The following is a 26,166-nucleotide window of genomic DNA, read 5'->3' on the forward strand; positions in this document are numbered from 1 at the left end:
CATTGAAACAGACATTATTTTAAATTAATCAGTGTCAGAGGTTTAGTGTGTTCATAATAATGTTCATTGCTTTTAGAAAAAGGGAACACTAATTTACTGTGTGAGATCTCCATAACAATACACATGTTTATGAAATTTCACCAACTTTAAAAAATATGTTTCCAAAGATTTTAGATCTTACTAAAGTACAGATTTTGCTTACAACTAGTTCATCAGATAGTCAGAAGTAAAGAAAGGGAAACTCTGTCCAGCTATCTGGAAGCAAAGGGCTGTTACTTCCTTCAATGGGGGTGGGGGGGGGGGTGAAGGGAGAAATGGATGGATAAAAAGGACAGGAAGACTTTAGAAGTAAGTTTTTTTTTTTTTTTTTTTTTTTTTTTACTATAGTAATTAAAATGTGTATTTTAGATAAGGGTGGTCTTTTGAAGAATTTATTTTAAAAAAAGTATGTCTGAAGATCCAAGCATTTAAGGCTAAAGATTAGGGTTACCATACGTCTGGATTTCCCCGGACACATCCGGCTTTTCGGTCTTTAAATAGCCATCCGGGGGGAATTTGTAAACATCTAAAAATGTCTGGGATTTCCCCCCGGACGGCTATTTAAAGACCGAAAAGCGACTGACAGCGGGGCCGGGCCGGACTGAGCCTCTCGGATTGGGGCCTCTCCGGCAGCCAAAGCCCCTCCCTGGCTCCCCCCCCCAGCCTCAGATCGCCGCGCCGGCAGCGCTGGGGGCTGCGCACTCCGTGAGGGGGTGGGGCTGGCAGCGGCAGCCAAAGCCCCTCCCCCGCTTCTCCCCCTCCCCTGTAGCTTCAGATTGCCTTGCCGGCAGAGCCGGGCGGGGCTGGGCACTCAGCCAGACATGCTGCTCTAAACTGAATGTACATGGGGCAGTCAACTGCAACCTTGCAAAGATGAGGTAAATCACTCCCTTTCCCCCTCCCCTTGGAGCAAGAGGGGAGTGCATGCATGTGGGGGAATTGTGATTCTCTGAATCACACTTCCTCCTTGGGATGTTCCTGGGATGGTGCTGCTTTTTAATGCAAAGACCCTTATTCACAGCTATGCCTAAGGGCACAATCTATCTCTAATGAACAAGTGCTGTGATAAATGCAAAACACCAACCTAGACTTTGCTTTACAAATGAAGGAATTCTAGTATAAAGGAGCTGAAGGAGCACTGTGATTGGTAGCATATAAGAGCACAGATAATGCAGTTTTGCCACTAATCACAATTTTATTGCCAGTCTTGCTATGTTTGGTGTTTTTCTCAAAGTCCCAGCTTCTGAAGTTATGGGATTATGTGACAATCTCAGTTTTTTTTTTTTTTTTTTTTAAAGGCAAGTTTTTAGCTTTCATAGTTGTGGGGGCTGGGGAGTTGGAGAAGGGGCATGGGATCCTGGGGGCATTCCGGGGATAAGGAGCGGGGGGGGGTTAGATGGGTTGGGGGTTCTGGGGGGGGCTGTCAGGGGGCAGGGGTGTGGAGAGGGGTTGGGGCAGTCAAGGGACAGGGAGCGGGGGGGTTAGAAGGGTTTGGGGTTGGGGGGGCATTCAGGAACAGGGAGCAGTTGAATAGGTGTGGGAGTCCTGGGGATCTGGCAGGGTTGTGGATAAGAGTCAGAACAGTCAGGGGACAGGTAGGGAGTGGGATCCTAGGGGGGCAGTTAGGGTGGGGGCGTCTCAAGAGGGGGCAGTCGGGGACAAGGAGAAGGGAGGCTTAGATAGGGGATGGGGTCCCTGGGGGCGGTTAGGGGCAGGGGTCCGGGAGGGGGTGATCCAGGGACAAGGGGCAGGGATCCCGGGAGGGGGTGATCCGGGGACAAGGAGCGGGGGGGGTTGGATGGATTGGGGGTTCTGTGGGGGGGCAGTCAGGGGGCGGGAAGTGGGAGGGAGTGGCTAGGGGCCGGGGCTACCCTTCCCTCTCCCTCTCCCGTGGTGTGTCCTCTTTTTTGAAAGTTCAAATATGGTAACCCTACTAAAGATGATTGTGCAGCTAAAAATCTATGCAAGGATTTTTTAGAGATGTGATTTTATAATCTTCACCAACTCACTAATGAAATATTTTTAAAGCAAATTTTAAACTAAGGTCCTGTAGACTGACATGTTCTGAGTAAATATTACAGTGATGCACAACTGTTTTTGTCATACATTCAGAAACTGACAGTAGATACTTGGGGGTTGGCAAATGCTTGTTAAATGTCTTCATTACCCCTTGAATGGCTCTTTAACAGTTTCAGTGTTGTGCTAATAGGTCTGGCAGGCTGGAGACTGTTTCTCTTTTAAATACTAGATCCCCTAGGAAAACCAGTAGGGTGGACACTAAGACCCAGTGATGCCCCAAATTTTCAGGTGCCCTACCCAGCTGCCTATGCCTGAGGACAGTCCGGGGCACCCCCCAGCCACTTGCCGCTCTAGGCCACTGCCTAGTTCGCCTAGTGGTTGCACCGGCCCTGTGGGTAGGCAGGTCTGAAACAGCCCCCCAGAAAAAGAGTCAGTGTGTGAATGTCTCCCCTTGAAGGAATTGGAAGCCCCAGGGCTCCTGTTGCCTGGGATCCTGTAGACTGGGTAACATTTTTCTTGGTTTGGGTGGGACAGAGTACTTCCCTCCCTTGTTTTGGTATCTGGATTCATCTGCCTTAAGTAGTTCCTGGAGTTTGGGGTCTTTCATACTAGATAAAATTTGTAAAAGTATATTTTTGACAATCCTAAACCCAAACATTTAACTTCAGTTTGTATTTAATATCCAATGTTACTAGGATTTAAAGTGACTTAAATGTCATAATTATTTTTATTGACTTTTATAGTTTGCCTATCATGTAGGGCTTAGGGGTAGGAATAGAAAATAGAAACAGTTTTGTTCATTGGAAAAAAGCATACGACCAAGTTATTGCATAATTGTACATAACATTTCTAGATTTCTAGACCTTCTGCCTTAAGTATGAGCAAGAAACAATTAATATTGAATATCGATAACAGTATGCCTCTTTTAAGCTCACCATACCAAAGGGCTTGTCTACGCAAAATGTTACTTCCAAAGTGGTTTGTCTACCACTTTAACTATATTGATATAATCAAAGCATTATTATTATACTGGTATTTATACCAGTACACGAAGGTGGTTTTTACTGTTATAGCTATTGACTCACAGGAAGGAGATTGAGTATTATACCAGGATAACTATATTGTTTAAAAAAAAATCAAACCCCTAACCAACATAGTTATACCAGTACAAAAATGGTGTGTACACCAGGCATAAGTACTTAACTCTTTTTATCGTTTGTCTGAACTGAGTTGTCTTTGTTTGATTTAGTATATAGCCTCCTTGTGGCATTGACTGTTTTTTTGTATAGTACCAAGAATCCATTAGTGCTCAATATAAGTACAGTTATGTAGAACCCGGTAAACCTAACAATTTAAAAACAATCTCCTTTTCCTGCACTCACAACGGTACGTTTTAAATTCATCAAGTAAAACTTTTGGGATGTTTTCAATAAACTATCCAAAGTCCTTTTATTTGAATACAGTTGAAAATAGTTATTTAATTTGAATTATTGAGCTGTGGAGCACAAATACAGTAAAACGAACATTTAAATTTTCTTCTTCCTGCATATTATGCTGTAACTAGGGGTGTGTGTGTGTGTGTGCGCGCATGCCTGTGTTGTTTTGGGGGGAGGAGGGGTATGTGGGAAAGAGAAGGAAGTGTTAGCTTGTTGCCTTCAGCTACTCCAGTCGTTATTGAGATACTGATTATTTCCTCCAGTATCTTCCCTGTTTTAATCCTCCCCCGTCAAGTCCCTGTTTTACAGCTTCCATCCTGTAGGGGTATGCAGTGTAGTTGCCTTGAATGGTTCCCTTAAAATATGTGCTAACATAACTCTGCATTTAGCTGTGAGGCTTGGAGTACCTTTCCTAGACCTGAAGGAGAGCTCTGTGTGGCTTAGAAGCTTGTCTCTCTCACCAACAGAAGTTGGTTCAATAAAAAATATTATCTCATCCACCTTGCTCCTCTATCCTCTAAGACAGGGGTGGGCAAACTTTTTGGCCCGAGGGTCACATCTGTGTGGGGAAATTTCACGCAGGGCCATGAATGTAGGGCTGGGGCAGGGGGTTGGGGTGCGGGAGGGGGAGCGGGATGTGGGACAGGGCAGTGGGATGCAGGAAGAGGGCTCAGGGCAGGGGGTTGGGGTGCAGGAGGGGTGCGGGGTGCAGGAAGGGGCTCAGGGCAGGGGGTTTGGGTGTGGGGTGCAGGAAGGTTTTGGAGTGCTGGGTCCGGCCTGGCACCGATTACCTTGAGCGGCTCCAGGATGGCCACGCAGCAGGGCTAAGGCAGGCTCCCTGGCCCTGCGCCGTTCCCAGAAGCGGCCAGCACCACGTCCCTGAGGGGGGCGGGCAGAGGGCTCAACACGCTGCCCTTGCCTGCGGGTACCTCGCCCGAATCTTGCGTTGCCGGACAATGGGAGCTGCGGGGAGTGGTGCCTGCAGGCGAGGGTAGCACACAGAGCCCTCTGCCCCTTCCCTCCCCCAGGGGCTGCAGGGACATGGTGCTGGCCACTTCCAGTAGCGATGCGGGGCCAGGGCAGGCAGGGAGCCTGCCTTCGCCCTGCTGTGCCACGGGGCTGGCAATCCCACAGGCCGGATCCAAAGCCCTGACGGGCCAGATCCAGCCCGCAGGCCATAGTTTGCCCACCCCTGCTCTAAGAGTATAATGTAATGGCAGTCAAATACTATTGTGCTCCTACATTAGTTGTACTGAACAGTATGAGTTACTCTCTACCCTGCTGTGGATCATGATGCAAAAGCCAGTCTCATAATTTAATATTTAAAAAAAATTGTTTTGATTATTCTATTAATTATTTTCTAATGTAAGAATTTCACATAGCATCAGGAAATAATTAGCTTCCAAGATCTGAACACTGCTACAAAATATTCATGTTCAGCTGGAGTCAGAAATATGTTTATAGTTACTCAACTCAATTAAAGTATAACACACAGAGATGCAACTTCATACTGTTTACTAGTGTGATCTCTTCCTTTTTTGTTTTTAAAATAACTTGTATTCCTGCCAAACTTTTATCTCATTTAATTTTTGTAATTTTTACAGCTAAACTCAATTTAAGTAACTGTAATACATGTAAAATTAAGATATGCTTCTCTAAAAAGTTGTGCCTATTCTTTCAAACCATATAGAAGTTTTAAAATACAAAATAAAATTAAAATGGGTAATTAAAGTAGAGATGGCTCTGTATTTAAAATATTGATTTTTATTGATTTGTTTATTTAAAACAGTATTATATTATAGTACATATCATTCTGCAATGATCATGCTTCATTCAGAACTAGAAAACAATACTGGTATCTTCATAAAAGGGAAACATGGACTCTATTTAAACTATAATATTCTTGAAAAGAACTATTTTTGTCTGAACAACAAACATACTTTTTTAGACCTAAATCCTGCAAAGATTTGTGCAGGTGCTTAACTTAAAGTTCAGTGGGATGGCTTATTTGTTTAATGGGACTACTCCCATATTTAAAGTTAAGCAAGTTAGTAAGTGTTTGCAAGATCAGCACCTTAAAATGAAATCTTGCTTTATAGAATAAATAGGTCTGTAAAGATTGTCCTTCATTCACTTTTGAAGGACAATCATATTAGGAGGATTTTAGCCTTTCAGCACACCACAGTTAGGCCAGTTGTGGCTAGGAACTACTTTTAGCAAAGTATAACACCACACATACTCTTTAAATAACACCTAAAACACCAGCTGAAAACATTGACAAAGTGTTTAATATGAAAAAATTGGAAGATTAAAATTAAAGCTTAGTTGTTTTCAGTCTTGTGGTACACAGTTTACTGCTGATTTATTGGGTTTTCTGGGGTGATGTTGGTTGATCTAGAGTTATAAAATGTAAAGTATGTGTATTTTGTAAGTCACAGTGAATGAAACCCTGGCTCCATTGTAGTCAGTGGGAGTTTGGCCATTGACTTCAGTGGAGTCAGGATATCACTAGGGTTCTATCAAATTCAAAGTCCATTTTGGTCAATTTCACGGCCAGAGGATTTTAAAATTGGTCAATTTCCTGATTTCAGATGTTTACATCTGAAATTTCATGGTGTTATAACCCTGGGGGTCCAGACCCAAAATAGGATTGTGGGGGAAGGGGATTGCAAAGTTGCTGTAGGAGTGGGTCCCAAGATTGCCACCCTCACTTCTGTGCTGCCTAGGCAGCAGCCTCTGAGCTTCCCGCAGTTAGGGGAGGTGAAGGTAGGTAGGATCTCCCCCATGTTGCTAGGAGTGCCCCGGCCGGGGACTCCTAGCTGCTAGTCCAGGCCAGTGACAGATTAAGGCAGGGGCCCCTACCTCCTGGCTAATCTGGGTGCTCCCTGGAAAAATGGGTGCCTCAGTCCCAGAAGGAGCCCCAGGGTGGAAGCCCCAACTGGGTCACCCTGAGCCTCAGTAGGAGCCCTCAGGGAAGAAGCTTTTGTCAGGGATATTTTTAGTAAAAGTTAGGGACAGGTCATGGCGTCTGTGAATTTTTCTGATTTGCCCTTGACCTGTCCATGACTTTTACTAAAAATATCCCTGAAAAATGGTAGCCTTACTTATGATTAATGTGACAAAACAGTGTCAGTAGAATTGGGTAATGCACCAGAACCTTAATTCTCTATAGGGATGCCAATCTGCTACTACCCTATTCCTAAAACCATTAGGAAATCATTATACTTGCTTAGATGGTGAGAAGTTGAGCACTATGTATTTTCATGTAATCAACATTGATAAAACCACCAAAGGTTTATAACACTATTCATTGAGTTGGGGTCCTTTTTATACAGGACCAAAGTTGCTTTAATATTTAGACATAGCAGTGAATTGCTTTTTTGTTTTGTTTTGCTGTCATGGCCATTGTTGTTATAACATAATAACTTATAATTGATGGGAGTTCATGCCAAAAGGCCACTAGGATCTCTGCAGCAACAAAAATGACCTAAAAATGTTTAGCAAATCAGTATAGTTGAATGAAGTCCAGCGTTAGACCGCAACTATAAAAATCTCAATATTCTACCATTCATTTAATATTGGGGTTTTGGAGAAGATTTATGGCATGTTCCAGGAGATGATGTGGGGGGGTGGAAAAGAGCTTTGGTGTAGCTGATTCACTAGCTGGTTGAGTTAATTTGTTCCTGCTGGATGCTCGTTTTTTATGCTGCTGGGTAAATTATGCTGTTGTAAGATTAGGTGAGTGTCAGGAAGCGTAGAGCTTTTGTTGTCTTTTTCAGTATTACTTAAATCTAAATAAACAAATTATCCAGCATCCAAAATAAACCTCATCCAAATTAAATGAAAAGAAACACAATAGGCCTCGCTCTCATAATTTATTATATTGAAATTGTAACATTATCAGACTTTGGCTTGCTTACAATAAACAAATAGAAAAATAATTGAATGGGGCATGTTACAAGAATTATACAGTAATATAAAACAATATATCAATGAATGATAACAGAAGTGTATCATCTGCCAGGTATATAAACTATTGCAATGTTTTTTTTCTTCGTGTTTCACCATTATTTCTTTTTTAAAAATTGAGTTCAAAAGTGCTCTTCAGTTTTAATGCTCAGAGTAAGCGATGTGATTTGTACAAACATATGGAGCAATTATACTGAAACTAAGTTTCCTCAATTCTGTCGTTACTATGGTAACCAGTATTCACTGTATTTCGTTTAGACATATAAAACAGAATGGAAAGAGTCAGTTTAAGATTTGCTGTTCTACTCAATAGAAATGTTATGTTACATGATATGTAGTGGTGGTGTAGCCGTGTTGATTGCAGGATGTTAGAAAGACAAGCTTGTCTCTCTCACCAACAGAAGTTGGTCAAATGAAAGATATTACCTAACCCACCTAGTCTCTCTAATATTACATGATGTTTATTTTTAATCACATGTAAGGAGGCAGATCAAATAATCAGTATGCCTAAAAGAATGAACATCAGCGGTACTCATCCTTTTAAAATATTTTTGGTTGAGTCTTAGAGTTCTAGGATATTTGACTATCCAACACCAGCAATAGAATTGAGGTAGCTCCAGTGCTTGTCCACCAGCTACGACTTCCTGACCTCAAAGGAATAGGGAAGAGAATAATAACCCTTGTGCTATTGTTCTGGCCTCAGGACTCATGGGAAGGAAATGAAGACAGGTGCTGCAGTAGCATCTTTACCCCAATGTTATTTATATATTTTTAGGTACTTAAATGGCCCCCATTACAACATTACCATATCTGAGCGCCTCACAATCTTTAATGTGTTTACCCTCACAACATCCTTGTGTGCTAGAAAAGTACTATTATCCCCATTTTAGGGGTGGGGAATTGAGCCACAGTGAGATTAAGTATCTTATCTAAGGTCACACAGGAAGCCTGTGACAAAAGAAGGGAATTAAACTGGGATCACTGAAGTTTCAGGCTAACACCATAATCATCTGGCCATTTTCTTCCTCTCTAGATTATGCTATTAAACTGTCATAGATTCCTGTCCCAAATGTCTTAATGGGATTTGGATTTAGTGTTTGCTGTGTGACACAATGTGAAACTCTAAAGGGATACACAAAAGTACACCACTGTTGTACATAACTCCATGGTTGTCTCTGGATAATACAAAGGCTTTGCTGTGTTCTAGAGTTTGTGATTCATAGGCTTTCCTGTCTTCCTAACAAATGGTATCAAAATAGCTCTGTCTGGATATCCGGCTTTCTGGAATGGCTCACCAATGTGGGTGCCAAGCTCAAGGCAGACTGTTACAAACTGAACTGTTTGACTGTTACAGGCCTGAAACTGGTTGTGTGTTCTATAATTAGATTTCACCAGCCAAGTATTAAGTGTGAACTCCTCAAGCACTATAACAGCCTCAACATGGAATCACAGGCAGTCCCCTTGGGCACTTCAGTTTATCTTGCCACCCAGGCAAGACTGCTTTTGTGATAGATGGCCCTTACACCAAAAATCACAACAATATTCAGGTTACTACCAGACCAAAGGACCAGTCACTTACTCCAGGTCAATTGTACCTTACATCTCTCACCAAAGACAAAGGTTGTAGCCAATCCTATATTAAACTTACTAAAGGTTTATTAGGAAAAAGAAAAGAGTTATTTACAAGGGTAAACACACACACACACACACACACACACACACACACACACACAAATGAGTTACAGTCATAGGTTTCCAAAAGTAATAGAAGCTGCTGTAATGTTCAAGGTCTTTATGTCCTTTAGGGCTAACCCAAGCTAAGCAGCTTGGGGATCCCTTTCTTATGCTTAGAAATACTTCCCTCTCCAAATTCCAAGCAGTATAGTGATACAGATCCTTCTGGTCAGGGATTTTTATTCCCTTCCCCCAGAGTTCAAACGGTGATGGGGCGAGGGTTTGTGCATGTCCCTTTTTAATGGGTATGGGGGAGCAATTAATAAAGTCTTTTTTCAATTGATGTTCCACAATGGTTCATCTGGTGTCTATAGGCCTTCTTTTGTTGGACAGGAGATGATATCTCTAATGGTAAATTACTATTTCACAGTTGGTAATGCTTCTATCCTGACTCTGGAGGTTTCCAGTTTCATAGCAAACACTTTTATAGTTACAAAGCAAAGTTACATATTACCTTATGACACGGGATACTGATATTATAAGTAAGATTAATGCATGCAGCAACTCACAAACATTTAATAAATTCCAAACATTAAACACTTCTCTATAAATCTAATACCTGTTTTAACAATACTAACACACAGGTGAGTCAGACTGGTTTCCAGCTATGCATTTGTCAATGTTCAGTGAGGCTTATGGGCCTTAATGTGAAATGGCTCCTGGTCTGCCAGCGTCACGCTGTAAGGTGGTGATATTGTCTTAGGTAACATGCCTGAAGCACATCATCTGAGAATTTACCATCTTAAATAGTCAAAGAGAATGGGGAGAAAACAAAATACTTAAACTTATTTCTCCAGCTATTACTTATCATTAAGGCCAAGATTTTGTCACAGATACGTCTTCAATCTTAGATGTGTGTAACTCAATTTGGACGAACAGGTTGGATGTTCTAAATTTTTGTTCTTTTAGGTAGTAATAATTTGGCTGCGTAGACTTGTGCACCCATATTTGGCTGACATTATAGCCTCTCATCAGCTGTTTCTATAGTTTTAATGGCGACGTAATTTTAAAAGGAACCTACATTTCCAGTCATAGAAGAGGAAGTTTATTCTCTCAAACTGCATTTAGCCCATGGATGGACCTGATTGATAGCTGTGTGCACTTGTGAGAAAACAGAATCCTACAAATGTTGTTTAGCAACACCCTTTCACATATAAGTAAAGATATGTTTCCATTTTAAGGACGAAGTGCTAGAGGGATGTTGTTACTCAATCTTCAGAAGGGTTAATGGTACAGTAGTAATGTAGTAATGTTATGCCTAGGGCCCCTAGTTTTGGAATAGGGCCTTTTGATACTAGGTACTATACAAACACAAAGTAAAAAGACAGCCCCAACCCAAAAACACTTACAATCTTAAGCAGAAGATCGGAGGCAACAAGTGGATATACTAAATGAATGGGGAGAGCACAAGAAAACTGAGATAGTACTGGTCAACATGATAGGCAGTGGTCACAGCACAACTACTGCTTAACTGTTGTCTAGTTTTCTGTAGGCATCATGGCAGAGGAGAGTTTTAAGGAAGGATTTGAAGGAGGTCAGTGGGGTAGGCTTGTGGATGTCTACAGGGAGCCTCCTTCCATGTATGGGGAGGTGGCATGAGAGAAAGAGATGTAGGCTGCCATCATGGGTGGAATGGAGTTGGTACTTGATAGCTCCATAGTGTGTAAGAGATCATAGTGCACCACTTGTTGAGAAGTTAGTTTTTGACTCCATTCCACTGATGTATACATTGGGAAATCATCACAGAAATGGGTGATCTGTCCTCTAGTGAAAGTGTTCCCTCTAATTTTTTACGTCCATGTGCGGAATGAATTTTGTTATGTGCACCAATATGGGCATGATGTGTGCTAGGGGTCAGGCCGTAGGGTTCAGAGTGTGGGAGGGGGCTCAGGGCTGGGGCAGAGGGTTGGGAATGCGGGCTCTGGGGTGGGGCCAGGATGAGGGGATTGGGGTGCAGGCTGCCCTGGGGCTGTGGCAGGGAGAGAGGACTCCCCCCAGCCCTTTCTCGCTGCAGCAGCTCAGGGCCAGATGAGAGGTGCCTCTCCCCAGCTACCGCAGCTCCGGCAGGGCTGGGCTGGGCTGGGCCGCGGGAGAGGCACCTCTACCAGGCCGTGGCAGTTCCGGCAGACTAGGCCTGGCCAGGGGAGGGCCTCCTCTCCCCAGCAGCTCTGGCGGGGTGGGGTTGGGCTAGGGCGGGGGAGGAGCTCCTCTCCCCATCAGTTCCAGTGGGGCCGAGCCAGGAAAGGGGCCATGCAGCTTACAGAGAACTTAGGTCTAGACGTGGACTGATTGTGATGTTTCAGGTCAGTGGCCGTAGCTGTTTAGGAGAGCGCATACAGGCATTATATTTGGCTCAAGCCAGTCCTGTGACCTCCCCACTTTCAATAGCACTATCCTCACATATTAGAGAAAATTAACAAATCCTTCCATGCAAAGAATTAACATTTGTGTTTCCTCAGAAAATGCTCAGCCATGGCCATGTGTTATTACAGATCTATGGTAATGATGTACCATAGGCTAAATTTAGATAAGAATGTGCTTGAGTTTTGCAAACAAAATGGACACTTGCATTGCCACTTGGGGTGAAATTGCATTTACATGCTTCCATCATATATTAGTTGAGAGAAAAAGCATATTGCGCACCTAAATGAGAACAAGTGATACTGGTGGTATTGTAGTCTGATTTAGGGTGTACTAATAATATGAATTTAATTAATCAATTTAATTTTTAATTAATGTAATTTCATTAATTAATAATAATAAATTATTATTAGTAGTATGGGTTTTAGGCTCGCCGATCTGTTTGATCGGAAGATAAAAGTTCTTGTCCCTAATCAGGCTCCACAGAATTTACAAAGGACCCTCGGGGGTATGACAGGAAGCTCACATTGAGACAGGTGTAGCCTTAAAGACTTTTTATTAAAATCAGTGAAATAATAAGTAAATGGTAAAATAATCAGAGTTACAAAATTACAATTGTATTATTGCTATTCAAAAGATATATGATGATGATGTATTATATGCAACAAAGCTTTGGTTAATATACTCACACCCTTCCTTGATAACCTGGTGGTAAGAGACACAGGACCAGCCTCACGGTTCAAGTTTCAATTCTTGAGTGAGAGATGCAGTGCTTAGAAGAAACTAATGTTGAAATCTATCAAAGCTACCTTAGGGTTTACTTGACTAACTTAAATTTAAAATCAAAACCTAATAAACAAACTAAGATTAAAAACTTAGGGAAACCAAGCTTAGTCTAGTTTCCTTGAAACTTAAAGTTTAAGAAGTTCAAGTATAGCCTACTAATAGTAGTAGTCATAGTAGATAGATAGAATAAAATAAAACAAAATAGAAAGTGTGAGTGAGTGAAAGTAAGTAAGATAGAGTAAGTGAGAATACTCTAGCGAGGTGGGTCACCTCTTTTATAGGGCTCAAATGCCGGAAATCCTTCGTCCTATGCCCAAATTTCATTCCTCACCCAAAAAATGTTAGGATACACTTACCCTATAGGCTAGTATGTTTGTGTGTATTGATTAAATGTACATACGCACATAAGTTTCTGAGTGGTGTACCCCTTAAGTCTGTGGGTACAAATTGAAACCCCCCCTATGACAATCTTCCATTGTCTATTGGTCTAGATAAATGGTGCATGGATACTTGTCTATTTAGGTAACAAGATATAGGTCAACTTTGATTTCTGGGTAAAAGGTCTTAATATAGATATGCTAACTTTGCCTTAGCTTAACATACAGGATATGGCCTGTAGATCTCTTGCATTACAGCCAAACTTACTTTAATATAAATCTATAAACCTATTACAATAAACCAAATACTTAAACTATAAGAAAAGATATAATGTGCAAGCAAGTTAGTCCTATAGGCTAGAGTATGACCATCTATTTAAGGATACAGCATAATTAACATAATTAAGTTTGACAATTATACTTCTAAACTTATTCCAATAACTATTTTATTCTTAGGGGGAGAGTCCTAAAATCACTTTATTTGCATATCTCAAGTAAATGTGAACCAAACTTATTTTATTAACTCTTGTCCTTTTGGCAATCACCAAATTGTTTTGGTATGCAGTAGAACTATTTCAGACCAATGGGTCATTTCTTGCAAATTCCACGTTAAGCCGTCACTTCACCTTTCTTGCTTTCTTCCTTGTCTTCAAATAAGAGAAATAAAGAGAGATCCCTTAGCAATACAATGGAAAGGGATTCTTCTCTGATTTCTTCCTAATACTCCAAAGAACAGTGGGTTTATATCCCATAATGGATCACAGAAGTCCAAACAAATACATGAAGCGGCTGAAGTTGTGTGGTGACAGTAATGTTAATTTCTTCCCTATATCCAGAATATTGGTTTGCAAGTCTTGAATTAAAGGGCATGTATTTACACCATACTCTTCAGAAATACCTCAGATTCAGTGTTACACCAATGCTTCCAGTATTTGGGCCTGTTATTTAGACTCTCTTTGCTCCCAAGAGTTTTCATTAAATGCTTGGCATTAGTGGCAGGATCTCAGAGCAGACTATGACATGTGTACTTGTCTCTTGATAATTGGCTGATGAGACCACTAATCCAGGAGGCTCTCAAAATAGTTTGCCACTTGTTCCAGTCTTTGGACAATAGAATCAATCTGAGGGGCACACTAATATGGGTAGTTTAGACTCCAGATCTTCAACACTGTATCCTCCTCAGGACAGATTTCTGCCTATGTTAAGTATGTTTCTTGAGCTTCAATCAAACCCTGAGACAGCTCATATATTTTAAGACCAGAAGGGAGCATCAGGATCATCTAGTCTGACCTCCTGCACATTGCCATCCACAGATCCTCACCCGCCCACTCCTGTTTTAGGCCCATAACCTCTGGCTGAGTTACTTAAGTTCTCAAATCTTGATTTTAAAGTTACAGAGAAACCAGCATTTACTCTAGTTCAAACCAGCAAATGACTCTGTGCCCCATCCTATAGAGGAAGATGACAGGCTGTCAGATTTTGTCTCTGACTGGTAGGTCAAATTTTTTTGTTTTTTGTTTTTTTTGCATATGTCATTCCCATTCTCAGACTCAAAGCTGAAGAACAGTGAATTGTCCCTCTCTAAACAATATGGATATTCAGACATCTCTGCCTCCTGTGGTTGTTCATTTGTCTGTGGTGGACAAAACCAGAATGTGCTGGTAGAGGTGTCTCCTTCATTTCATTCTGCAAGGCATGTCTTGATTAAAGGACCCCTCTCCGTCAGTTGTTCTGTACACAGATTCTGAAGAAAGATCCATTTCTCTTGGAGTTGAGCCAAACGTTCTTGTGTGTTCCCTCCACGTCCCCTTATCCCCAGGATTCTGTGGAGAATTGGAGAGAAGCCCATGGTGCTGCTCCTAGCCCCAATTTGGGCCTGTCAGCTTTGATTCTTTGACCTGTTGAACCTGGCAGCGGATTCTCCATTTTCTGGGTCTCATGTCCCTAATGTACAGTCAGATTCTCCTTACTGATTCTAAATTCATTATTCTGATAGTCTGAATGCTGGCTGGTTGATCTATTTAGATCACGATTGCTCTGTAGAATTCTAGAAGATTCTGATGGAAAAGCAGGAAAACTTTTCTCTGTAAAATGGAAATGGTTTTTCATCTAGATCAGTGGTTCCCAAACTTGTTCCGCTGCTTGTGCAAGGAAAGCCCCTGGCAGGCCAGGCCAGTTTGTTTACCTGCCGTGTCTGCAGGTTCGGCCAACTGCGGCTCCCACTGGCCGCGGTTCGCTGCTCCAGGCCAATGGGAGCTGCTGGAAGCGGACCAGTACGTCCCTCGGCCCACGCCGTTTCCAGCAGCTCCCATTGGCCTGGAGCAGCGACTGCGGCCAGTGGGAGTTGCCTATTTCACTTATTGCCTCCTGCTAGGAAGCAGCCTCTGTCCTTGGACTTTAAATGTAGTACTCAGCAAATTAATGGAACCACCATTTGAACCACTGTCAGCATGTTTGGTGCAACATGTCTCATTGGGATCACATAATCTTGAGTGTCTCAGAGATTCAGGTATTGATAGCAGACCCACTGTATATAGCATTCAGTAAGTACAAGGTGGTCTTCTTGCTAACAGCTCAGATATTTGTCAAAGATGATCCCTATTTTCTCTTCAACCAAGCCATACCTTTATCATTTTTCCTCAAGCCTCATTCTCTGTCAGTGGAAGTTTGGCTACCCTGTTCACATATTAAGAAGGCCATGAGTTACTGTCTAAACAGGACTAAGTAATTCTTCATAACAGCTAGTTTATTTGTAGTTTATGGAAATAACCCCAGAGGATCCTTGTCTCATGCTATATGATCTGTTAATATTTTTTAAATGAGCTGGAGCCTTGCTTCATTCAATGTATAAAAGGCATTTCTGCCTCAGTTGAGTGCACATTTTTTCTTTCAATAAATCCTAGACTCTACTAAAAACTATGTTAAATGCTGAAATTGAAAAATGAAGCACTCAAAAGTCAGGAAATACCCACATTAACAAATGATGGTTGTCTTAACTCTACATCCTTTTCTGTATGCATTACTAGAGAGTCTTTAATTACATGACCACATATTTGTTTTTGGTCAAGATCTCTGTCTCATTCCCAGTGCTGGTTGAATGGTGCACAATGAATGAGGCAGGAATATGTTGAGAATGAGACGATAGTTTTGCTGATGTTTTCCTTAATTTTGGCCAAATTCTGTTTATACCTACCAGATAGAGAGATTTACACTGATTTAACTAAGGACATGTGTGCACCTCCAATGGACCAGAGCGTAGTGGTCTGGTATATAGTATAAGACAGAAAGGGAATGTAGTGAATAAAGAAGCATTTCTTGAATTTTGATTTTGCTATTTGCAACTTTACTATTCTTTTAAAATATGTATATGATGTAGAGCATCCTAGAGCCTTGATGTGGGTGGGATTTATAATTAAAAGTGTTAATCATTATTTGCATTATGTGGATAGTAATTATAATGACTAGAGTTCTAATTTCTTTAATTTTAAATTTAAAAAAAAATTTTACTTTAAATTTTGCTCAAGTGTGTAAAATGATGTCCTTGTTCTTAATGAGGAATTTCTGGTCCTTTCATTTGAGATGTTGCTGTAATAAATTTGATGTCTTTAATAGCTATCCTGACAAATTATTATTTCTGTTACAGTAGTTTAAAGTACCAACATAGTAATTAAAAAAAGTTGAATATGTGCACTGCAGCTTCAGACATATTTAATGAGGTGTGAAATAGAATGTAGAAGCATTTACACATTGTATACCTGATGAAGCTAAGCACCCACAATGGTTTTCCATTATTTTTACTTTTTTTTATGGAGTAATATACAGTGACTTCAGAAAGGTATATTGTGGTAATAGCTACAATGTGGTGTTTGTCTTCATGTGTCACTTCAATAAATATTGTAACACAAATTGCCTTGAGTCTCTGCAAATCATGTAGTGTTGTCTCATACAGAAGTAGCAATGTTAAGTATTGAGCAATTTAACAGATTTGTCATAGTAATACTTCTGTTGCTGATTTGCCTCTCATACTAGCTTATATCTGGCTGAGATTTGCTGCTTCAGGTTTTAGTTATTTCTTTGTGCATGGTAGTGTTAAGAGAAGGCAGCTCAGAAGTAGCTGGTCAATTACACTTGTGAATGTGTGTATTCCAGTACTTGAATAGACTGAGGTTGGGATTTTCAGAGGTGCCTAAAAGAGTTAGGTGTCCAACTTCCTTAGGCTCCTTTGAAAATCTCACAGCAAGATAATAGTTTTTGTCGTCTGCCTTGGGTTTATCAAATATGAATTTTACAGTTGAGGCACTTTTACAGCTGTTTCAATAAGGCCATTGTTTTGTGGATAACATAGACAGGGACACTGTTAGTACCTGGAATTCAAAAATTCAAACCCTGCTCTTAACACAGTGTACACACAGTGTCTCACCCTCACCCCCCCCACACACCCGATAATGGCCTGATCTTACCCCTTTTCTGTGTTTTACCTTTAATGTTATCTTAAATAGCAAGAAACAGCTGCAATCTAAACTGTCTTCTGAATTTAGCTATTCCTAGGTTTGCTTTACCCGGAGTGATCCCCTCTGCCCCTATTCCTAATTATCTTTGAGTCAGAGAGACACTCAGGCTGTCTACACTACACTGTATTCCACTATATTTCATTACACTACACTATATTCCACCTTCCCCCCCCCCCGCCACCCCCCGAGCGACATAAGTGTTATGTTGGCAGGAGAGCTTTTCCTGCCGACATAGCTTATGCTGCTTGTGGAGGTGGTTTTTTATGTTGACGGGAGAGCTCTCACGTCTGCATAGAGTGTCTTTGCCAGATTTATGACATGGCCTCAGTCTGGGAAACTTGGTCTGGCTGCCAGAGTTAGCTAGCAGAATAGCTCTGCATCACTTTGTAGGATTCCAGCAGCTGACAACCTGTCACAGAGACAAGGTGGGTGAGGTAATAACTTTTATTGGACCAACTTCTGTTGATGAGAGAGAAAAGCTTTCAAGCCACACAGGGTATGTCTACACAGCAATTAGACACAGCTGGCCGGTGCTAGCCAACTTGGGCTTGCGAGGCTTGGGCTGCGGGACTGTTTCATTGCTATGTAGACTTCAAAGGGCTTGGGCTAGGACCCTGTAGGGTGGAAGGGTCCCAGAGCTTGAGCTCCAGTTTGAGCCTGTACATCTACACAACAATGAAACAGCCCCAGAGTCTGAGCCCCGCGAGCCCTAGTGGCTTGCAGGAGCCAGCCACTGGTCTTTCTTTGCTGTGTAGACATACCCACAGAGCTGCTGTTCAGGTCCTGTCAGAAATATATTTAAAATTCTGTGCTTTAGCCAAAATGGCAAATTCCTTTGAGAAACACTGAGGCCCACTGTTGGAGATAATCCTTTCAGGGATTTCAAAAATATTAGGTGAGCAAATCTGTGAATGGGCAAATAAGGAACCTGCACAAATGACTAATAAGGTGTGTTTGTATCTAAAGTTACTATGCAGTTTACAAACAATTAGCAAATTGTCAACTGTAACTGCATTTTTGCATGCATTGTGAACCTGATTTAAAATTCTACTTCAAAGCCTTCAGTCTGTGAATTGTTGTGCTGCTTCTAATATTGTTCAGGTTTTCTAAGTAAAAGAATCTATATAATAATACAAAACAATAATGCTTTCTGCATTGTTCGTCACAAACAAATCCATTCTAGTGGTCTGCCATGATCTTTATGGCATTTCATTTGGCACTTGGTTCATTTGTGTTTTTCTGACATGTTTTATAACAGATTTGATGCTTTTTCAGACCTGTGTCTCAATATGTTGATCAACTGGTCTCAGGGTATGTCTACACTACGAGAGTAGTTCGATTGTACTTAAATTGAATATGTGGAATTGATATTACAAAGTCGAACGTGTGTATCCACACTAAGGACAGTAATTCGATTTTGTGAGTCCACACTAACGGGGCAAGCGTCGACATTGGAAGCGGTGCACTGTGGCCAGCTATCCCACAGTTCCCGCAGTCCCCGCTGCCCATTGGAATTCTGGGTCGAGCCCCCAATGCCTGCTGGCGCAAAAAATGTGTCGAGGGTGGTTTTGGGTAACTGTCGTCATCCAACCGTCACTCCCGCCCTCCCTCCCTGAAAGCGCTGGCGGGCAATCAGTTCGCTCACTTTTCTGGTGAGTGACATAGCGGACGCCACAGCACGGCGAGCATGGAGCCTGCTGCGACCATCGCTGCAGTTATGGCCGTTGTCAACACCTCGCACCTTATCATCCACCTTTTCCAGAGGCAGATGCTGAGAAATCGGGCGAGGAGGCTACGGCAGCGTGGTGAGGACACGAAGTCTGAGAGTGGCACAGACCTCTCACAAAGCACGGGACCCCGCGCCGTGAACATCATGGTGGCAATGGGTCATGTTGATGCTGTGGAACGGCGATTCTGGGCCTGGGAAACAAGCACGGACTGGTAGGACCACATAGTGCTGCAGGTCTGGGATGAATCACAGTGGCTGCGAAACTTTCGTATACGGAAGGGAACTTTCTTGGAACATTGTGAGTTGCTGTCCCCTGCCCTGAAGCACAAGGACACCCGGATGTGAGCAGCCCTGACTGTCCAGGAGCGAGTGGCCATAGCCCTCTGGAAGCTTGCAACACCAGACAGCTACCGGTCAGTCGCGAATCACTTTGGCGTCGGGAAATCTACCGTGGGGGTTGCTGTGATGCAAGTAGCCAACGCAATCGTTGAGCTACTGCTGTCAAAGGTAGTGACCCTTGGAAACGTCCAGGTCATCATAGATGGCTTCGCCGCGATGGGATTCCCAAACTGCGGTGGGGCTATAGATGGAACTCACATCCCTATCCTGGGACCGGACCATCAGACCAGCCAGTACATTAACCAAAAGGCTACTTTTCAATGGTGCTGCAAGCACTGGTGGACCATAGGGGACGTTTTACAAACATCAACGTAGGATGGCCGGGCAAGGTTCATGACGCTCGTGTTTTCAGGAACTCTGGTCTGTTTAGACGGCTGCAGGAAGGTATTTACTTCCCGGACCAGAAAATAACTGTTGGGGATGTGGAGATGCCTACAGTGATCCTCGGGGACCCAGCCTACCCGCTAATGCCCTGGCTCATGAATCCCTATACAGGCGTCCTGGACACTGAAAAAGAACTCTTCAACTACCGTCTGAGCAAGTGCAGAATGGTGGTGGAGTGTGCTTTTGGACGTCTCAAGGGGAGATGGAGAAGCTTACTGACTCACTCTGATCTCAGCGAAACCAATATCCCCATTGTTATTGCAGCTTGCTGTGTGCTCCACAATCTCTGTGAGAGCAAGGGGGAGACCTTTATGGCGGGGTGGGAGGTTGAGGCGAATAGCCTGGCTGCTGATTACGCCCAGCCAGACAGCCGTGCAATTAGAAGAGCCCAGCGGGACGTGCTGTGCATCCGGGAGGCTTTGAAAGCTAGGTTCCTCAGTGAGCAGGGTAACCTGTGACTATTAAGTTTGTTTAAAGAGAAGCTGAACCTGCCCCCGTTTCTTTACCCACTTACTGTTGACTATCCTCTCCAGCTACATACCCCGTTCACCCCGTCCCCCCCTTCCAATACATGTTTAAAAATAAAATAAATGGAACTTTGTTAATGAACACCATTTTCTTTATTACGGATTTCGCGGTAAAGTGTTGAAACTGGGATGCAGACTGTGGTGGGGAGCGGGTGTAGTGATGGAAAGAACGCTTCTAAACTTGAGGAATGACAGGCTCCTGCTCCTAGAGTGGTCCACAATGGTGGACTGGTTGTTTCAACAGAGGCTGCCACCCCTCCTTTTTGGGACTCTGTGTGTGGGGGCTATGTGACTTTGTGGCGGGGGAGGACGGTTACAGATCCCCTGCTGCGTGGCTCTGTGATCCAGGATAAGGACCGCTGCATAAGATCTCTATCCGCCCTCCCCCCAAAGTCACATCCCCCCCCCACAGAACATGAAAACCACCTCCCAGAGTGACCAGGGTGCCTAGTGACTGCAATGTGTGTGTGACCTTCTGCTGAATCTGCCCCCGTGTCTGTACCCTGGTAAAGGTGACTGTCCTCTCCAATTACCAACCCCCTTCCCCCCCTTCAAACACACTCTCCCCTAAAAGAACATGATGGAAACAGTAATTCACAGAAACGTATGTTTTATTAGCAACTACACAGTTAGGGGATGAAACTGGGACGGGGGCTTGGGTGAGGCGGGAAGGAAAGGACTTATCAAATTTTTGGGAATGAGAGCCTTCTGGTACTTGAGCAGTCTGCAGGGGTGGAGTGACAGTTTTCACGGCCCCTGCCGCCCCTCCTTCTTGGGACTTTGGGTAAGGGGGGTATGGGAGTTTGTGGCGGGGGAGGGCAGGGGCTCTGTCCTCCTGCCTCCGGTCCTGCAGAACATCCACAAGGCGCCGGAGAGTGTCCGTTTGCTCCCTCATTAGTCCAAGCAGCGTTTGAGTCGCCTGCTGGTCTTCCTGCCGCCACCTCTCCTCCCGTTCGCTGTGTGCTCGCTAGTATTGCAACATGTTCTTCCTCCACTGGGTCTGCTGGGCCGCATCGGCTCGGGAGCAGCCCATAAGTTCTGAGAACATGTCATCCCGTGTCCTTTTCTTTCTCCGCCTAATCTGCGTTGCATCCCGGCTGTACCCTCTCTCTGTCATGGCTTTTGAGATCTTCTCGTAGATCTTTGCATTCCGTCTTTTCGATCACAGGTCAGAAAGCACGGACTCATCGCCCCACACAGCGATCAGATCCAAGACTTCCCGATCAGTCCATGCTGGGGCCCTCTTTCTATTCTGAGATTGCATGGTCACTTCTGCTGGAGAACTCTGCATCGTTGCCAGTGCTGCTGAGCTCGCCACGATGTCCAAACAGGAAATGAGATTCAAACTGCCCAGACAGGAAAAGGAATTCAAATGTTCCCGGGGCTTTTCCTGTGTGGCTGGTCAGAGCATCTGAGCTCAGACTACTGTCCAGAGCGTCAACAGAGTGGTGCACTGTGGGATAGCTCCCGGAGCTATTAGCTTCGATTTCCATCCACACCTACCCTAATTCAACATGGCCATGTCGAATTTAGCACTACTCCCCTCGTTGGGGAGGAGTACAGAAATACAATTTAAGAGACCTCTCTGTCGAACTAAATAGCTTCGTTGTGTGGATGGGTGCAGGGTTAATTTGATTTAACGCTGCTAAATTCGACATAACCTCCTAGTGTAGACCAGGCCTTTTTTGTTTACATATGCCCAGTTGTTCAAACTGATGTAGATAGGTCTTGCTTAGTGGATGTGAAATCCCCCCCCCCTTATACATTGATTTCCAAAAGTATGGTATGCTAAGGATTATGTCAATATTTTGTACATGATGTGGCATTTCTTTTTAATATCTATCTATTATTATTTTTATTATTTATCACTGTTGTATTGAGTTAGTAACCAAAGGCCCAATTAAGAGTGGGGTCCCATTGTACTAATTGTACAAATGTGTCCATTTGATCAATATTATTTCTAAACTCATTTGTTCATATTTTTCAGGATGGGTTGATTCAAAGCACCAATTTTAATAGTTAAATTAGCAAATAGGAAACACTGACTTAAATAATTGATTTTAATCTTGTTCTGCATTTGTAGCTTTTAGTTATTTTCCTAAATAAAGGTTGATTTTCATTGGTTGGTAAGTACTAAAACATGTTGATTTGCAACTAATGTAGCCTTTACACTAACTTCTTTTTGATAACCAGGAGCATACACTGTATGTGTATACGTTTATTTAAGCAGTTACATGGCTTAACATACTTTTTTCAGATTCTTAGTTTTTTACATTTTTTTATATTAGAAAATGGTGAATAATGTATTTTTAGTTATCAGATGATTAATTTTTTACTCATAATTAGTGTCAAGCTCCATTTGAATGGATCTTAAGATTCAACCAAAAAGAACAAAACCAGTATTTTAAAGTTTTTTTATTTGTTAAATATAATTACCTTAAATGTGCTCGATACATAAGGGGAAAAAATTAAGTCTATCAAAACATGTTTTGTATTAAAAATGAACTGATTTATTAATCACAGGAAGTTTTATCTGTAGTTAGTGAATTAAACTGATTGTTTTTGGTCACCATGCCCTTCGAATCTGCACACCTTACTTTTATTCATAAATGGGGAGAAGAGGTTTTTTCAACTCCCACTTCTCAATTTTAAGTGAGCTAGTCAATTAAATGAGTTAGTTGAATAAACTGAAATGGAGAAAATATTCTCTCTGCACCTGAATAAGAGGTTACTGCTGTCAAAAGCTGATTTAACACTTCAGCAAGCTCTGATTCCAGGTGCTTAGCCAGTGACTTCCATCAATTCAGTGGTTTGATTTTTCTTTAGACTTAAGCAGCAAATATATACTTTTATTTAAGTGATTTTAATAGATTATAGCAAGTTTGTGTTAATGTAAGTTGTCATAATTTCAACTAACTTTAAATAGGTTTATTTTAAAAATATATTTAATTTAAATGAAAAATCGTTTATTTTTATCCATCTTGATATTTTTATTTTACTTTTAAAATGTCTGTTTGTAGCATTGTGATAGCAGTGTTGGTACCAGGATATTAGACAACGGGCAAGTCTACACTGCAAAATTAAGTTGACCGAAGTTACATCACAGTAATTAAATTGCTTTTGCATGTCCACATATGTTCCTTGTATCAGCAGTGCATGTCCTTACCAGGACTGCTTGCAGTGATTTAACTGTCACTGTGGGGCATTTTTGGAGGGCTCCTGAAAGGCAGCAACAATTGATGTAAGCAACAAAGCAAAAATGTTATGCTATACAAAGCACACGGGATCTTTTATAGAGGAGAAGGCAAAAACGCTGCATTTATTGAGAATACAGCAGTTAGCATATGCTTTTCAGTCATACACATGCACACACACATATACACACACAGAGTCCTGACAGTTGATGTTTATAGTTACCATTCCAGAGTCTGGATCAATCTAGTGGCCAGCCAGATTGGTCGCAGAGGGGAGCCAGGCTCTGTCGGCCGTGATATGATGCTCCTGGAGTGTACCAAGATGAACCCAAAGTCCCATGGCAAAGCACCCTGTTATTATAGTCTTTTTTTCTCTGTTGAAGTCTATGGATTTTGCTGTGTCAGTTTCTGACCGGTTATCTCTTAATTGGTGTAAAATTTGATGTAAACTTTCCAATACACCTCCGAGAGGGTCATCCTGTTTGGGTTTCGATTTAATCAATTGTTCTATCCTTAGGGGTGCTAGCCTTCACCTCAGAGTCATCAATCTTCCCTTCCTTCATTATGGATACGCACTGATGGTTCTTCACTCCTTCTTCCTTGACCATCTGGCTATAACAATGGCCTTCACACCTTATCTTTTCCTGATACATACATTCCTCATTCACACAGTCTTTTACAGTTAAAGGTATACAGCAGTTTTTATGTTGAGCAAGAAAAGGCATTGTAAATTAAGCCTTCCTAAATCTTATAATCAAAACAATTCACATTGGGGCCCAGGCCTTCAACATTCTTCTAATCTTCTTAACATAGACAGAATACAAGATCCTGTCTCTTACTTTCTAAACCTTAAAACAAAGAAATGTATATTTAACTAGAGTGCCTAATTTGTAATACATATAGGAAACCATAGTACACATTATAACTTATCCTAAAACAAAAGGGTGACCATAATCAGTCATAAGGATTGTTCTGGTCTGTCATTCCTTTCTGCTATTTAAAAAGGGTAGCTGGCAGGATGAAATCAAATCATACATTAATTCTCATAGTACAATTATAAAATCCTGCTTCTACAAATCTTCTCCAAGATCTTCTGTTGGTGAAAGACAAGCTTTTGAGCCTACTCAGAGCTCTTCTTCAGATCTGTGAAAGGTACTCAGTTTTACAGCTAAATACAATGTGGAATAGATTGTTTAGCATAAGTAGTTAATACACATTGTAAGGGACCATTCAAGGTGAAGTGGCCAATTAACACCTCTACGGTCATAGGACAAAAAAGACGAGTTAGTAGGTTACAGGTTCTTGTAGTAATCCGTAGATCCAATGTCTTTATTAAGTCCGTGATTTTTAATGTGTAGCTAAGTTATGACTTTTAAGCTCACAGCTCATCTATAGAGAGTGTTGTGCAGATTTCCTTTGAGGATGGGGACTGAGAAGTCAAATATGGAGTAATTGCTTTGTGAAAAATTTCACCCCGGGTGATATGGTGCTTTTGTCTTATATCGTTTTTCTGTGTGAGTTCATTTGAAAGCGTAATGATTGTCTTGTTTCAGCCATATAGTTGATATTGGGGCATTTAGTGCATGGGATGAGGTACCCCACATTTTGTGATAGGTATGTAGGAGCCATGTGTGACCAGGTGCCTGGGATAGACCACACTGAGGGCATGCTGCAAAAAATAGGGCAGACAATTTTCCAGAACTGTGATTTATTCTATAATTAGATTCACCAAGCCAGTAACAAAAGAGCTTTCGCACTACCACGCTGGTTAACCAGAAGCCAAACACAGTCTGTTTTAAGCATTTCAGCCCTTGACTCCCATCCAGACAATCAAGTCTACTATAGTGAGAGGTTACTGAAAACCCATTTCACCATATGTGAGGTTCTTACTGATCCCAAAGTATCAGACACTTACCCCAGATCAATATGTATCTTAGATCTTACCCAAATATCATGCTGTCAGCCAATCCTTATAAACTAACTGAAGATTTATTAATAAAAGAAAAGAAGTGAGTTATAAATGGTTAATAAAACACATACATACAAATGATTACAAAGTCCTTATATCAGGTTTTTAGCAGTGATGGAATAGACTGCTGGCTTGCAAAGTCTCTCTGGTAACCTCCAAAAGATTGGAAGGTTCTCAGTCCGTAGTTCAAGATGCTGCTTTTTGTTGTAAATCCACAGTCCAGAGAATTAGACCAGGAAAGAGGCAAAATGGAGGTGTCTCAGAGGTCTTTTATATCCTTTGCCATATGCATGGAAGTTTACTGTCCCAAACAAAGCCCACAGCCTGCATACATGGAAAGTAACTGGCCCAAGATGGAATCCAGGGTCATATGTCCTTACATGCCTTTACATACTTTGCTGTCTCACGGGGCAGCAATTGCCCATATTCTTTCTGAGACACCCACAGGAAAGGATTACTCGGTGGGATGAATTTCTTCAATGACCCATTATGAGCGTGGTGTGTTCTTAATTGGCCCTCAACACATGGCTGTCTAGCCCTGATGGAAAAGTATAATCTATGAAAATCTATCTGGAGGGTGTTGTCCAGGAACAAAACACATGTTGGAGATACAAATACATAGCCAATATTCATAACTTTAGATACAAAGATGATATGCATATAAACAGGATAATCCTATGTGATAGATGTCAATGGAAAAGTTGCAACTTCACATGATACACTTTGTATAAA

The 26,166-nt window shown here is 42.0% G+C and overlaps 1 protein-coding gene across 1 annotated transcript in view; it reads left to right on the forward strand.

The window, feature by feature from the left end:
- CCDC178 (coiled-coil domain containing 178) overlaps positions 1 to 26,166 on the forward strand; it is a 347,153-nt gene that overhangs the window by 1,877 nt on the left and 319,110 nt on the right. The window lies entirely within an intron of this gene.

The sequence above is a fragment of the Malaclemys terrapin genome, chromosome 2 (genome assembly GCF_027887155.1).
Source record: "Malaclemys terrapin pileata isolate rMalTer1 chromosome 2, rMalTer1.hap1, whole genome shotgun sequence".
NCBI classification, from domain to species: Eukaryota; Metazoa; Chordata; order Testudines; family Emydidae; genus Malaclemys; species Malaclemys terrapin.